Raw genomic sequence first — 15,684 nt, forward strand, 5'->3', positions numbered from 1 at the left:
AGCTCCCTCACTGTTTGTGGCAATGGCGTGTTTGATATAGCCTGTGCTCTTTGTGGTGCAATCTTTCTTCCGTGTTGGGATATCAGTTGACCAATGTATAATACCTGTTCCTGACAGTACTGTAACTTTTCTTTGTCTACCTTGTAACCTTTTTCAGCCAATATTGTCAGCATTTTCAATGAGTCCTCCCTGCACCTTTTTTCGCTTGTGCTGCAAATTATTATGTCATCAACATATTGCAGCACTGTACTTTCCAATTCAACGTTTCCCAAGTCCATCTGTATTACTCTGTTGAAAATTGAGGGTGACTCGCAGTACCCTTGTGGTAACCTGGTGTGTTTCTATTTTGTGTTTCTGTACGTGAAGCTTGTCAGGTCTTGTGAATCTGGATGCAGGGGTATTGAGAAAAAGGCATTTTTGAGGTCAATCACTGTAAACCGTGAGGCCTCTGCTGGAATTCCACATAATATGGTGGCCGGGTTTGCTGCTATGGGGTATTCAGCTTCCACAATGTTATTCAAGGGCCTGAGGTCCTGGATGAAACGCCAAGACCCTCCTTTAGCTTTGCGCACTGGGTACACAGCCGTGTTACATGGTGATTCTGATGGTACCAGTATGCCGTTATTTATTAGGGCCGTTATTGTTTCGTATATGCCCTCATCTGCCTCTTTTGATAGTGGGTATTGCTTCACTCTAGGGAGTATTGCACCCTTTTTCAGTTTTATTCTTACTCCCCCGATACTCTTTATGCAACCCACATCATAGGGACTAGTGGTCCACAGTGATGTTGGAACTGTTGCCATATCTTCCTCGTAAAAGGGAACTGGGGTAGATGCGGGTGCTTCAATTGCCATGGCAATTTTCTGTGCCACTTGCTTGTATGTCACTCTTAGCCATATATCTACACTCATCATAAATACCATTTCACCCTCTTCCTTGTCTTCTGAAAAGAGCTCCTCATCGGACACCTGGGTGAGCCTGCATCCCTCAGCCAGCACTATCACTGCCCTCCATGCGCTTCCTTCCCGGTCTTGGGCATGTACTGCGATATAATCAGCAGTCGCTATAATGCTCTCGATGCTCACTGAAATCACCTTTCCTTCTGGTTCATTGGCTGGTGTTTCAGGTCTGAACAGATAGGCTGCTGGCCTCCTCCAGATCTTCCCTTCTATTCCTGGCATCCATGCGAATGCCATGTCTGTTCCGTACTGGAAGAGTTCGCCATCTACTGGCTCAGACCGAGTCACTGTCTGCCCACAGTATGCTTGCATAATTTGCCGTGCAGTGAGCATGTTTATTCCAGGGGTGGAACAAATTATGCCGTCCTCCGTGAAGAAGATTGTCATATTCAACCTGCTCATTATGTCTCTCCCAGGTATGTTTACTGGCGACTCCCTTGAATATAGGAGCGGGACGGACATGTCATAATCCCCTATTGATAAGGAGATGTTATCAGTAAAGGGAACTAACCCCCTAGCCCCAGAGAATCCTTGGGTGCTCATGGCCTCACCTGACATCATAAATTTACCTTCCCTTATGCAAGACCGGGTTGCCCCAGTATCAACAAGGAATGATAACTTTTTGTCACCTATCGTTACCTCTATGCGTGGTTCCTCCGCACTATTAGGTGTTACCGACAGGATGGACACACCAAGGACGTCTGTGGGCTGTCCTATTGTGGGTATAATGATTGACCACTTCCTGTGTAAGGGTTGTGTCCCAGGACAGTCACCCTTCCCAGTTGTGTTTGCTGTAGCTGTGTATTGGTGGAGGTTACCTTAAGGTCCTGAATTTGAGTGGGCTGCTGTACTTGCTGCACTTGGTGTTGTTGTGATATCACTACCTGTTGTTGAAGTAGTGAATATGTCTGTGGCTGTTGTTGTGTTACTAACTGTTGCTGCGTGCTGCCCTGTGGCAGTCCCTGCTGTTGTTGGTAACCCTGCTGTTCCCTTGTAGGCCCTTGTTGTCCCTGTTCTCCCCACGCTGGTGTGGAGGGTCTCATTCTACATGTGCGTGATATGTGTCCTAACAATCCACAAATCCAACATACAGGTGGTTCCCTGGTCTGCCATGGGAAACTTCCTGAATTGTCCTGGTATACTGGTTGCCCAGTGGGGTAGAAGATTCTGAATCCTCCCCCTTGCTGTTGTGCGTAATAGCCATATCCCCTCCCCCTCATCATTCCTCCCCTTCCCCTGTTGTAATTATAATATCCAGCTCCTGATGTCGAGTATCCTCCTCCCATATTAGTCGTGTATGGTGGGGGTGGTGGCAGCTGTTGTGCTATAATCTGCAGTGATTGTATTTGGGAGGGATCTTGTGCGGCCACTACTTGCGTGGGGTTTGGTGTCATTGTTGTAGGTGTAGTTATTAGTGCACCTTCCATCGTGTACTTAGTCAGTTTTTTCTGCACTAATTTAGCCTCTTCCGCTTTCCTATCTTCTTCCTTTTGTTTGATCTTTTCTTGCCATGTCCTACAATGATGTACTATCGTCAGTTGTATTTCCGGCCAAGCCTTTGCTTCCTTCCCCACTACTTTCTTCAATTGTTTCTGCACTGCCTCCGGGAGCCCTTGTATTAGTATATGATAAAATATTGCTGGTGTCTTGTCCCACTGCTCTCTAGTTTCCATACGCCACTTCTCTTGAATTTCCTGGATATAATCAACAGGATCTTCGTTCTCGCGCATCTTGCGCGATGTAATTGCTCCTATGTCTGAGGTGTCTGGGTATTGTACCCTTAGTGCTTGCCATAATGCATGTCTGCAGTTTGCAAATGGCGCCCCGTCGTGTGATGTGTTTGTTATTGTGACCCCGGGGAAGCCCGCTCTCTTCCAGATGTCATCTGCTGCATCCCCTAATATTGATATTAGTAGGCCCTTTACGTCTCCTACTGCCAGTTTCTGTCCTGCAGTGTGTTTTTCCATCTCATATATCCATTTCCCCGCTCCTCCACTTAGTGATGGGAGCCTGCACTTTATATTTTCCTTGTCTGCATGCTTCCAAGGGACGTATTGTGGTCTAACCCCTCCTCTCTCCAAAAGTGGCATTAGGTTGTGTCCTATCTGACCCCCCGGGTTTCCCGGTGTTGAGTCCGTATACCCCTCCTCTTCTTCCATGTCGTCTACATCGTCTGTTATGTCCATATTTCCCCTGCTCGTAGCTGTTTCCCCTCCATCTCTTCCCCTCCGTTTATCATTTCCTTTATTTGATGTGGGCGTGTGCATTCGTTCTTCCTGCCTGCGTCCAGGGAGATCTCTAAGCCTGCCAGCGTGGGGTGTGTGTTCGTGAGGGGCGGGTGCGGGTGTAGGTGGACATGTTGGACGGGATGAGTGTGGGGTGGTGGAACATGTTGGACGGGATGATGAGGGTGTAGCTGCACGTGTGTGCCTTCCCGCCATTCCTTGCTCTTCTTCCTCACTTCCCCCCAGTTCTTCCTTCCTTCTGCAGGCCCATGGTGATTCCCTGTTGATCCGGGTGATGTACAATTTATCTAAGCTTTCCCTTTCCCTATTTCTTCCTTCTCTCCCCATTCCTTCTTCTTCCTCGCTGCAAAAATCATCCAGGAGCGACAACCCCCAATCTGTCTTTTTCCCCCGATTCGTCACTGTTTTTAAATCTATTAAATCCGTTCCTCCCGTTTCTTCTTTAACAATTGCTCCCCTTTGCGCTGATGTTGTTGCTACTTCTGTGTCCCTGCGTACATATTTCCTTATTTCACTCTCCCCTCTCCTATCTCCTCTTTCCCCTTCTTTTTTCTCTACTATCTCTCCACCTATTTCCTCTCTTTTCTTTTTTAATTCCTCCATTACTTCACTACTCATCTTTTCCAATAGTCTTTCTTCCTCTCTCCTCCTTTCCCATCTCTCCCTTTCCTGTTCTAATATGCTTTCTATCACCCTCCCTTTTTCGTATTTCTTTGTCGTTTCTGATAGTATTTTCCTCTTCCATATTTCCATTTCCTTTTCTTTCTCTTCTTCCTCCCTTTTCTTGTCGCGCTGTGCTGCTCGAGATACCCTTTCTGCTGCTGCCTTCACCCTTTCAGCTTCCCTCTTTCGTTCTTCAGTTCGTTCCCTCATTTTTTCCAACTCATTCTTACTTTCTTTCCTTTCTCTTCCTCTCTCTCTTTCCTCCCTCTCAAGCTGTTTGATCAGGGCGTTTTGCTCATTCCTTAACTCCGCTAATCGTTACTCAAAAATCTCTTCCTCTTCTCGTAACAGCTCCCCTTCCTTCCTTTTCCCCCTTCCCCTCTTATCTCGCTCTTACTCACATTGTCCTTGTTCATTTTCCTTACTACCTCCTTCTCTTCTCCTGTTAATGAAGCTCGCAATTTTAATAACACCTGCGCAGCTACCCACTCATCGTGTCCTATGGCTGCAATTTGTTCTTCGCTAGTCTTCCCTTCCCCTGCGGGCATCTTCGTATAAGTTGACCCTACCGTACTTGTCGCCTCACCTCCCGTGTAGCCACCTGTAGCTGTATATGGTGGTGGGCTGTATGCTGGGTTCGAATACCCCTCAGCCGCCCTTAATTGTTGTCTCACTACTTCTCGTAGTTCCGTTATAGGATATAACCCCCCTTCCTCCTTTTTCACTACTTTCGCTAAGGGCATGTCGTCGCCCTGTTCCTTTTTTATTTCTGTTTTATTTACGTTGCTAGTCTTTTCTCCTCCCTCTTGTCCTTTCCCCGTGCACTGTGTGCTTTCACTCTCTTTTTCCCCATTCTCTTCTTCCTCCTTAACCTTCTTCTCCTCCTTTGTTTCCCCCACAGTGAACATTCCGGTCGGTCCTGGTCGGGACCCCTGGAAAATCCTCCATAAGTTAAACACCTCCACATGGTGTGTCAACTTCTTCCCCTTGTATGTGTTATGTAGATGGGTCAATAGTGAGTGTTGGACATATGGGTCGAAACTGCCGTTAGGCGGCCAGGGTGTCGTCATTTTGTTGTCCGTCCCCTGTGTCCATTCTATGCTGTATTTAATCAGTTTTTCCCTATGGGGTGACAGTGTTTTACATATATGCTGTAGCGGGGTAGTGAGGGTGTTCCCCCACCCTCCCGATCCTATCCCGTATGACATGGTAGCACTGTGTTGTTATCCTCCCTCGATATGGTAGTGGTTACCTGGCTAATAATGAACTCTATACAATTTCAGATGTTTTACCTGGCCCTGTAATTTTGGGGACTTGCGATCGTCCGCTAAAAGAAAGTAATAAAATATAGCATTTGCAATTATGTATTCTTTTCTGTCTTTGTTTCTTTCGCCTAACACCGTTAAGGCCCCCTACGGCTGAGGCGCACGTAGCCCCCTGCGGCTGCGTGCCCTGTGTGACGTGCTTATACAGCCGTCCCACTTTACTTCACCCCTCCTACTCCTCTTTCCTCACTCGTCGTGGCCGGCGTTCTCCGTGCGCGGTCACGTCCCCCTCTCCACCTTGCCCCGATATAATCATTGCCATTTACTTCCGTGCCCACTCCCTTACCACTATTCTCTTCCCCACCACTCTTCAAGCTTTGTGCTCGAGGTATCCTATGAAAGCCCTACAGGTGATGTCACCGACCTCTTCCAAAACTACCGGTAAGCTCTTTTCACATTTCAGAAAGCTCGAAATAAGTTTTGCTATTTATCCCCGTTAACCCCACAGCTGTCCTCTTGTCACGCCTGGAACAAGGTAACCAATAATATAATCAGACTGCGCACGCTGCGTCGCCTCGCGTGCGATACGCCCCTCAACAGGAGGGCTTAACCAGCCAATTATCTTCTGTATTAGGCAACCAGTTAGCTACCGCCTACAGGAAAACGTCATCTATCTATCGAGTTTCTCTGCTCGATCAATAGGGATCCTCATCTACTCATTGATCAATAATCGCCAATTCATAGGAAACCGCACACACACACACACACCCTTACAGGTGGTCGCGACCTAGGCCAATCAGTGTCTACGAGCGGCCGCACGTGATATTTTCCTGCTCAGCCCACTCTTCTTCGTAGCGTTGCGGACTGCTCTTGCACTTGTCCAGCTACCATTCACTTCACTTTCAACACTAATTTATCAAATCTTCGCCGCGCGCCTTGGTAACACCTCCCACCTCCCTTATTCTATTCCTTCCCCCTCCCTCACAATTTCACATTGCTTGTTGGGTGTGGCATACTCACCAAGTTCTCTTGATGCGGGGCCGCTCGACCGCGTGCACCACTCCAAGCGGCTCGCCACCTCCCCTCGTCTGGACCACGTCTGGACACTCGCCAACCGCGGGCGGGATACTTCTCAACCGGCTCCTGAGGGCCAATATCCGGATTGCGCTGTCCGGTCTTCTCGCAGTTCCGCGATGGTCCTGTAGTCCTCAAAAAGGGGGCAGCGGCAGAGGGGGCCGCGCCGCCGGGTCTCCTCGCAACGAGAGTACTCGGAAAAATAAAATAAAAGGTAGATCTTAAACAGATCTCAGCAGTGCCTCCAACTTGTCGGGGAGTTTCTCCCGGGGTCGGCTGGGCCTTCCGCGGACCTCCGGGCTGGGAGGCCCCAACTCCTCCCACCTATCCCAAAAATGAGTATGAGACACACACAAGAAGCAAGGTGGTTCTGCTGTTTATTGAATAACGGCAGGGATGGGTCTAGGATCGTACGCGTCCGTCCAGACTCTCGAAATTCGTGGGGCTCGCAGGCCCCTTTTTGCCTCAGTATGACGCGCTACTTGCATCACCTGGGAAAGTTAGCAAAAAACCTATCGCACTCTGGATTGGTTCCTCGAGTGGTAGGGTTAGTATAGCATACGTATAGAGAACGCTGTTAGTGGTTAAGGGTCAGTCAGGTGGTATACTTGGGTTGTCCCTTCTATTAAATACTTGAAAATTGTTACACGAAGACCCCTAATGATTGGCTAATGTTAGTGGCGTCAGTGATGAGTGCCCCATGTTCTGATTGGTCCACTCGCGAGCCCCCCAGCCTGGGACCATCGTTGTTCCCAGCTCGCGATGTACCTGTTATTTGCAACAATATGCAACTATGTGTTTGTGCAAACAATGCGTGGATCTGCTCATATGCCTGAGAGCAGACCATTCCCATCGCTGTAGGTGTCCATTGGGTCATTTCATTGTTGCAGCCTGTGTCTCAGACGTGGGACCCAGGCGACTTCTCCCTCGTGGGTCTGGCACCCTGTCAGGTTTGGCTTGGTCACGTGAGGAGAGACCGTGGCTGAGGCAGAATTCTGCACATTTAAAGTTGTATTTGCCTCTGCGTGTCTGGCTTTGCTTACAGGTGTGACCTTGGCGTCGGCTGGTAATATACGAGTTGCAACATCGCTCCCTTGGCTATCAGTTCTCGCTGGGCTCGTTCTGCAGGGTCAGCAACTGTACTCTTGCTCGCCCAGTGTTCATGGAGGCTCTTGCTTGCGGCCTACTAGGGCCTGGTGCATAGGTGGGGATGTTTAATGCACGGCACTTAAGTTGCGGTATCACATTGCTTCATAGGCAGTATCATGTCTTCGTTGTATTTTCATCACAATGCAAGGGTCGGGAGAAGCGTCAGCAAGCATGTAAACGAATGCTTTGTGCGTCTTGCGTTTCTGCATTTCGGAGAACCTATGTGAAAAATAATAAAGATGCGCGTCAGTGGGAGTGTTCGTCACCTACGTCATAGCACTGAGTATGTTCTTCGTGTGGATTGGTGTGGGGGTGTCCAGTGTGCATGGTTGCACGGGTGGTCTTGACAGTTGGCTAGGTCGTCATGGCATCTCTAACGATGTATTTCCTTATTGTTGAAGAGTTTAGTCGAGTTCATCCATGCCGCAGGTGTCGGCTTGAGCAGGGCAGGCTGTTGGGCAGGCTGGTGGGCACATCTGTATGTTTCTGTACCAAGGTATTTGGTCATCTGGTAGATAGGCAAATTCATCTTGTGGTGGGTGTCTGGGGCGCGATCCTCTAGGCCAGGGGCGCGAGGAGATTGGGGGGAGTCTTTTCTCCCATTCTCCCACTTCACAGTATACTTTTCCTCCCATTCTGGTGTGTTGTCTTCTCTGGCGGTTGATACTCTGGGGGTCATGTGCCTGATCTCCAAGGGTTCTTCTTTGGGTTTTTCAGGATAAAACTTGGCAATATGTCCTGGTTGTCTGCAGGCATAGCAGCTCATTATTGTGGGACATGCTCTGGACCGAGGTTTTGGCCAGCCTCATATTTGCTACGGGTGCTAATTTGGTAGAGACTGGTCTCATTTTGCCCAGACTTTCCTCTCTTCCCAAAATGCCTGATTTTGTGTTGTTGGGTTTCTTGGGTCCAACTTCTGCCTCCCTCAAGTGCATGGCTCTTTGATGAGCATTTGCTGTATGGATTGCTTCTTTCAAGTTGGGCTCATGTAGCAGCTAGACAACTTTATGCAGGAACAGGGCAGGAAATCAATGAACTGCTCCAGGACAAACATTTCTTTGGCTTCTTTATAGGTCTTCTTATTTAGCTGCTTATTTAGTAGGCCACTTACCCTGAATGACACCCAGTGGGAGTGTTTACCCTTGTTTCAAAGGTAGATATCTTAGACACAGTATATAAAGTTCCTGGCCCTGCTGTCTTGCTTCAATTCTTTGTTTGGGGTGCTCCCATTTCGTTTGAGGGTCTGAAAGGCCTGTTGGACTTCTGTTTAAAGTCAGTCGACGTATCAGACCTAGAAATCTCAATGTCAGCATGCAGTCTCGGCCACCCTCTCAAAGTTGATGAAGAAGGTGAAATCCTTTCCATTGCTCAATTTCCATAGGATCATGGATAGTACTGTTGGTTGTTCTCATCTGTCAGTAATAGCCCCCTGCAAGACCACAAGAGTCCCTTTATGCTGACGGCTACTAGCCAGTTAACTGTTCACCAGGGCCCTTAATAAGTCCTCAATGGGTGTTGAAGCAGAGCTTTCTTCTCTGGGACTGGGGTCATCATCATGGTGTAACTGTGAGTTTTGCCTCCTTGTCTTCTTCATCTGGATCTGTGGGTTTTCCCACTGCTGGTATGTGGGGCTGCTCATAAGGCTCAGCAGTCGGCTCCCGCTGGATTGAGTTTGGTTTAATTGGCAGGTTCTATCCCAGGCCTCTGGAATTCTAATGATTTCTTCTTCTGTTCCTCGGTCAGGGTGGAGGATTCCTCCAGAAGGTCGGCTCTGGCTGAAGTACTGTCTGACTCAGCTGTTTAACAGGACTCTTCTGATTCTTACCGTAGTGGATCAACATCAAGAAATTCGAGTTCTACTTCTACTTACCAGATTGCTTGGTCAAAAGGTTCTATTATTGCAGTCACCCAGGAGTCTCCTGCTTCTGACTTCCCTTCTGTTTTCTCTTATTCTGGGAAGCTCTGTATCGGGTCCTGATTAATCTAATTTCTGATACCAATTGTCACATACGACCTTCAGCAATCACCAGCTCTTGAAGATAGTTCAAGGGTTTTTATTTGAATTTCTGCAGAGGAGCTTGGTAAAGGATGTCCCTCTCCTCATCTGTGGGTTTTTCCCTCCCAGCCTGGGCGTCCGTAGACCCTGAGGTTCTCACTAGAGATTAGTGACACCTACTGTTTATAATCTGACTTGTTGGTTGTGATGGCCTAAAAACAAACACTTCTCTATCTGAGTTCCTCTGGGAACTTCTAGGTTGATCCTATCCAGCTGTCCCATAAAAATAACAATGAACTTTATGACTGGGTTAAGTGCTGTTACAGGATCATTGATCTGATCCTATAAAAAAGGGGTGGGGACCCTTCTTAGCCGAAGGAGGCAGGCCCACCAATGTGGTAATCACAGCCATTCCTACCCAGAGGGGGAAGATTGAAATTGGCCGGGCCCAGTTCCTGGCCCTTCCCTCCTGCCGTATGACTGATGGTTGCACCACTCTTGATTACCTCATACATCTGTATGAAATGCCTGGCTCGTTGCTGTCTATTAGTTTCAGAAAACTACATGCACCAGCATTCCTGGATGATCATCAACAGCAGAGGAGCCCACTAGAGAGAGAAATGCTCCTTGCCAGCACTTCCCAGCCCTCAAATGAGAGCGAGAACCACTAGGCGATGCAGCACCTGCATTCACAAGGAGCATCAGCAAGGACTGCTGTATACTGCTCCCATACAAGAACATGCTCACTTGTGAGCCAGCCATGGAGCGGCTCCCTGCAGAAGACTGGAACTACAATATTGCTCACATGAACTGGGACCTTGTTCAGAGTTGGCTTCCATTGCAAAGGCAGGTGGACCCATGTGAGGGAAAGGGGCAGAGGTTAACCCTACTTTTTATGTATTTACATATTTTTATGGTCTGGGGCACGAAAAGTGACTAAAAGGGACCGGGACAAGAAAAGGGACTAAAGGGGGCAATATTTATAATTATAAGTATTCTTTTATAATGCACTTAATACCGGAGACCAGTTTCTAAGCTCGAGACCGGGATTCAAACCTGTGTTGGTATGCGTTGTCTTGCTTCCAAGACTAACGCGTTGACTGGGGCAAGCAAAGGGGCTAAAGAGTGCTGGGGCCAGAAAAGGGGTTTGGTACTGGAGTTTAGGGACAATGCTGGTATTTTGGGGAGGGTGCAGTGGCTGGGGAAGGGAAAGGGGGGATAGTTGTGTCTTAGCCGTGGGGAAGCGCTTGGGAGGGGAGTGAGCACAAGAGGAAAATAAAGAGCTGGCAGGCCCTGCCTTCCAACTCATTGTGGTCCCTTACCTTTGAATTTACTGCCAGCAACTGCACAGCTGCGCCGGGAAGCACTTATATCCTGCCCCAGCTAATCAATGAGTGGCTGGGGCAGTATGAGAAGTCAGGCGGACAGGGACTCTTTGGAGTAACAATGTTCTTTAATTACCTTCCACAGCTCTGTGGTAGTGTTCAACTCGAATTCCACCCAACACACTCGCATCCTTTATTATATCATTGGGTCTAGGTTCAGATTTCTGCAAAAACAAATCTTACCAAATCACCATTGTTCGACATCCATCATCCATTGTTTGTGGTGTGGTCTGAGTTTTCCTGTTCTTCATTTTTCTTAGGCCTCCATTTCAGTGGGTTAATAAAAGGGTAAGAAGGGTGTGTCAGTGCTAAACATTCAACTACAAACTATAGCAATAGAAAGTATATGATATGATATTTATAACGCGCTTAATACCCAGAGGTTTCTAAGCGCAGACCCGGGGATCGTACCTGTGGTGCTCGTGGAGCACGTTGCCCCCGAGCTATCCTCCCGAGACCCAATCTTAGATATCAATATTGAAAAGCGACAGTGATTTCCAACAGTACATTTCCTTTACCTTATAGTCTTACCCTTGTTTCTTTGATGTGATGGGTAACAAGCACTGAACTTGTGCCTGTGTCATTCTCATTCTACGATATGTCAATGACAATAAGGCAAAGTTAGACACATTTCATTATGATATGGCATTCACTGTGCATTATCTACATAAAGATAACATGGAAAGGAAAGTGTGCTCTTGTTTCTGATTTAAATTTCTCTGTTTTTGGAAATGATTACCCTGAACGACAGCCAGAAAATTATCAGTACAACACATTTAAAAGTATTGCAAAATGAAAACAATAATAAATAAACACAATAAAATAAGGATAAGGATGTCATACCTGTAATGCTGGGGAGTTGTCATGTGGTCCTGACTCAATGCTTTCCATCAGAGTCTTCTCCTGCTGGAAAAGAATGGCACTTTAGTAAATGGCACAATATTGACACATGTACAAAGCATGGCTCTATGCATTAGAAAGGGAAACTACGAGCAGCAAGGACATACAATTCTATCCTTCTATAAACGAGTTTCGTATAAACACCCAATCAATACACCTGGCGTACCTGTTCTCCTTCGGTTGTGTCGTATGATGCAGACATAAGAGTCAACAAAATGTTAGCATTCATGAGAACAAGGAAAAAAGAGAGCAGGTATATACACTGATGACATGTGTCCTTCCACCCAGCCTGCAACACCTATCCCTGTATATGCACAAAGCAAAGACTGCCAGCATACATGTCTTTTGAAATGTAGTGAAGATGGACAAAACCAGATCACATGCTTTATTACACAAGCAAACAGAAATGGTGAATACCTTATAACTGGGCAACATACTAACATGACATTAAACATTCTTGCCTCAGATGTACTTTGGCACAGAGTGACAAACAATAGCACTAATCATTGTAGCAACACTTTTTGTGATTCAAACATCTATTGACTGTTGTCAGAGCTACATGGATGCTGGGAGGGACGATGAGGAATAAGTGGGAGGAACATCCAGTCGAAATAACTTTACCAGGGGTAAGTAACTTCTTCTTTGGATGGATTGTGTCCTCCTACGTATTCCTCATGTGAATAAATCATCACATGGTCAGAAATGACCCTGCCATGATTTACGTCTCACCCTGTGCCTGTTTGCAACAGGCGCAGGGGATTGACCCTCATTTCTATGCATTTAAATGCACACCCCATCTTTTAATTCAGGATGAGCTTTTAAATGTGCAGAAATGCCCCCTTATTTGTGCAAATGCTCAAAGGATGTACAAAGAGCATCTGAATAAGTGCATCTATAATTTGCTGTTTCAGATGCGTTTTGTGAATTGGGCTGCTACTTTTTTGGTACAAGTGAGGAGTTGTGCGAGCACTTCTCCTTACTTCCACCAAATACCTTTTTGAGAATCTGGCCCTCTGCCTCTGGTGGTAAATCTTTGAATGCAGTCCTTTGTGTAGTTAACTGACTGTAAACAGTAAACAGCAGCACATTGCATACTCTTTACATTACGTACCTCTTGCCTCCCTATGTCTCCCACCACCGCCCTATTGTAAATGTAACTGTGTAAACTCTTGAAATGTATTGAAAATGATCAAATGTAAAAACTGTATAAAGCTCTGTCATGTAATTAAGTTTTGCCAACTCACTGTAACCAGTGCCACGATGCATACGGGCTGTTGCGTGCTTTACAAATATGAATAAATAAATAAATACCCTTGCTACATGTTTGCACAATATATTAGCTCCATCTATATTTGAAGTAAGAGGGGGGTCTGAAATTGTTGACAGACAGCCATTTGCTTGGGGTCAACGGGCCTGTTGAGGTATATTTGCTTATTCACAATCACATCGTCTTATGTTGTCTAGCTAGAGACCAAGTGTCTGTGGGTAAAGATACATGAATCGAATTGAGGCTTTTATCCATTGGAAAAGTCAAGGTAATTTAAATGACTTGGGGTTACTGATGGTACTCTTGTTCAGAGGAGAATTGCCTAGCATTTCGGCACTGTGCTGCCCCTGGGCAGGACAAAGGCTGATATGCGGGGAAATTTCTTCTCTGTGAAAAGGACAGTGAGCTAAAGACTTGGTAGAGTCTCTCCCAGGGGTTATTCACCCAAGAACAGGTCATTGGGCTGTGTTCGTGCTGGTAGAGAGATTCCCAGACCCCCCTTTGTTTGCGTAATTTAAATGACACAATGGTGATTAATCCATTCGGATATGCATTCCTACAGCCGTCGTGAAATGATTGTAGGTAAGACTAAAAGAGAAATTGAGATGACCTTAGTCTTAAGTGAGAAGTGCTGGAATGTTTTTATCAGCTACCACGAAAAGGGTACACCAGTGGGATGCATGAAATTACCTGCTTACCTGAGAGACCGCCCCAACAAAGGGCGCATCGTTTTCAACACAACAGGAACATTTCTTTAAACGGTATAATAATCTAACAGAAAGGTATGCTGTACCTCTTTTGGTAAAATACAACTTTTTGCAGTCATCTAAAATTATGTCTTGTTACACTGGAAGAACATATTGAAAGCCAAAGGACCAGCACCACTTCCTAGATTACCCAGAAATTATATAACAATGTCAACAGAGCTTAATGTATTCAAAATCACGGGGACTACTCTTTCAAGAATATCTGTTTAAAATATATAAGTGATGCCTTTAAAAATGCATCTAGAAGTCTACTGTGATTAGACAATGACGTGCACATGCCAAACCTTAAAAAATGGGAATACATTACTGTGTAAATGTATAGGAAATCACTGGTTTAGTAACATGGCTTTGGTAATGTCCGTTTTGTTAGCTCTCTGGTGAAACCTGTGGCAAGCTAATTTCTTCTATTTTGGCCTGGCATGCATGACCACATGGGAGGACTTTAAGTGTCCTAAGAGATTTTCCGTGACCATCTGGAGTTAATAGGCTTATTTGCCTTTCTGCAAGGTAAGCACATTAAGTTCATATAACAAACATTCATCTGTGAAAGATCCCTCAGTAATGCAACATCTCCCATCCACACGGGGGCGTTTCAAGTGAATAACTCTAATAAATACAATTGAGTGAATTCCAGGAGAGTCTGAAACATGGTGATTGAGGCTGATAAGAATTGGAACTGTTCATCTAGGGGCCCAGCTGGCAAGAAGCCAGGTCCAACCTCAAAGAGTGGAATGCACTTAAAATTTCACATTATGACATTTTCCCCAATAGAACCAAGAACATGGAACCAACAACCTGGAAGAATCAAGAACGGCTTTGCAAGCACAAGAAACCATGTCAACAAGCGCTATTAATCATGAACTGAAATGCATGCCTAGACATGCGGTTCCACGATTCAAGGAAATTAGGTTCCTTCATAGTTATGCTGAGAAATGCTTTTAAAAATGATTCCCAATACAAGTACCCAGCCATATAATTTAGAATCAAAAGGAAAAGTGTGTTATGATTGGTAGATTCTCCTCTATCAAAAAAGTTTAAATTCAATATTTGGAGGATGATTACAAATTGACAAAATTAGAAATATTAATAAATAATTCATATTTCATCGCACATTTTCATGTTGGGGTTGCCTCTGTTGTGTCCAGGGGAATTCAAAAATCAATTTTCTTTGATCTGTCATGTTGCTATGATAAAATATGAAACAAACATTATTTTGAATTGAAAAGTATCCATAACAGGCAACCCCACCTTTTTATATGTATTGAAAATATTATCAACCTATGAGGATTGGGGTGTATTCTCTTGGCGTGTCTGCCTATCAAACAAGCCAATGGAAGGGTTTGACCAATCAAAAAGTGTGAGGTAAGGATGTCATAGGGTGGGAAGAGTTGCTTTAATAAAAGCAAGGAACTCTGGAATTAAAGGCTGCATAGAAGGAGAACAGCAAGTCCAAATGGATGAGAGTGGAGCTTCGATATTACCTGGAGGATTGGAAGTTATTCATGAGGACAACTGTACCTGGGGCAGACCTACTTTCCAAGAGGAAGGAAAAAGAGACCAAGAGTAGGCTGGCTGCCTTGGAGGTCATTTGAGAACTTGTGAGGGTCCATCCTACCTCAGTGCCATAACTAATTATTCAACAGTGTGTATGATAATTCCCCTAAAGTAATTGCAAAGATTCCCTTTATGACCATTACTCTCCTAAGTCCCAAAAGTGGGTGGACTGGGAGGTGGTTTTCGCTAGACGGAGTTCATTCCAAATAGTATATATTTTTTTTGTTTTATAATTTTTATTGGCATTTCTCAAAAAAAACCCAAATAGTATATTTTGACACTCTGTCATATTCAACAGTGCTTTCTCACTATATTTAAAGCCAAGTGAGATCTGATTTGTGGTAGAAAACAGCATTTTGGTGTGCACAGAGTGCAAGGGGTGATGCATTATTACTAACAGAATGAAAATAGGATTGTGTAGCTCACTAGTGCGAAGTATGTCCTGATTCTAAGCATAAA

At 45.5% G+C, this 15,684-nt stretch overlaps 1 long non-coding RNA gene across 1 annotated transcript in view; it reads right to left on the reverse strand.

The window, feature by feature from the left end:
- LOC138497390 (uncharacterized) overlaps nucleotides 1-15,684 on the reverse strand; it is a 135,744-nt gene that overhangs the window by 24,551 nt on the left and 95,509 nt on the right. The window contains exon 2 of the long non-coding RNA XR_011278572.1: nucleotides 11,581-11,643. This is a non-coding gene — a long non-coding RNA (uncharacterized lncRNA). The remainder of the gene's footprint in view (nucleotides 1-11,580; nucleotides 11,644-15,684) is intronic.

Source organism: Ambystoma mexicanum, chromosome 5q, assembly GCF_040938575.1.
Source record: "Ambystoma mexicanum isolate Mex_15411 chromosome 5q, UKY_AmexF1_1, whole genome shotgun sequence".
NCBI lineage: Eukaryota > Metazoa > Chordata > Amphibia > Caudata > Ambystomatidae > Ambystoma > Ambystoma mexicanum.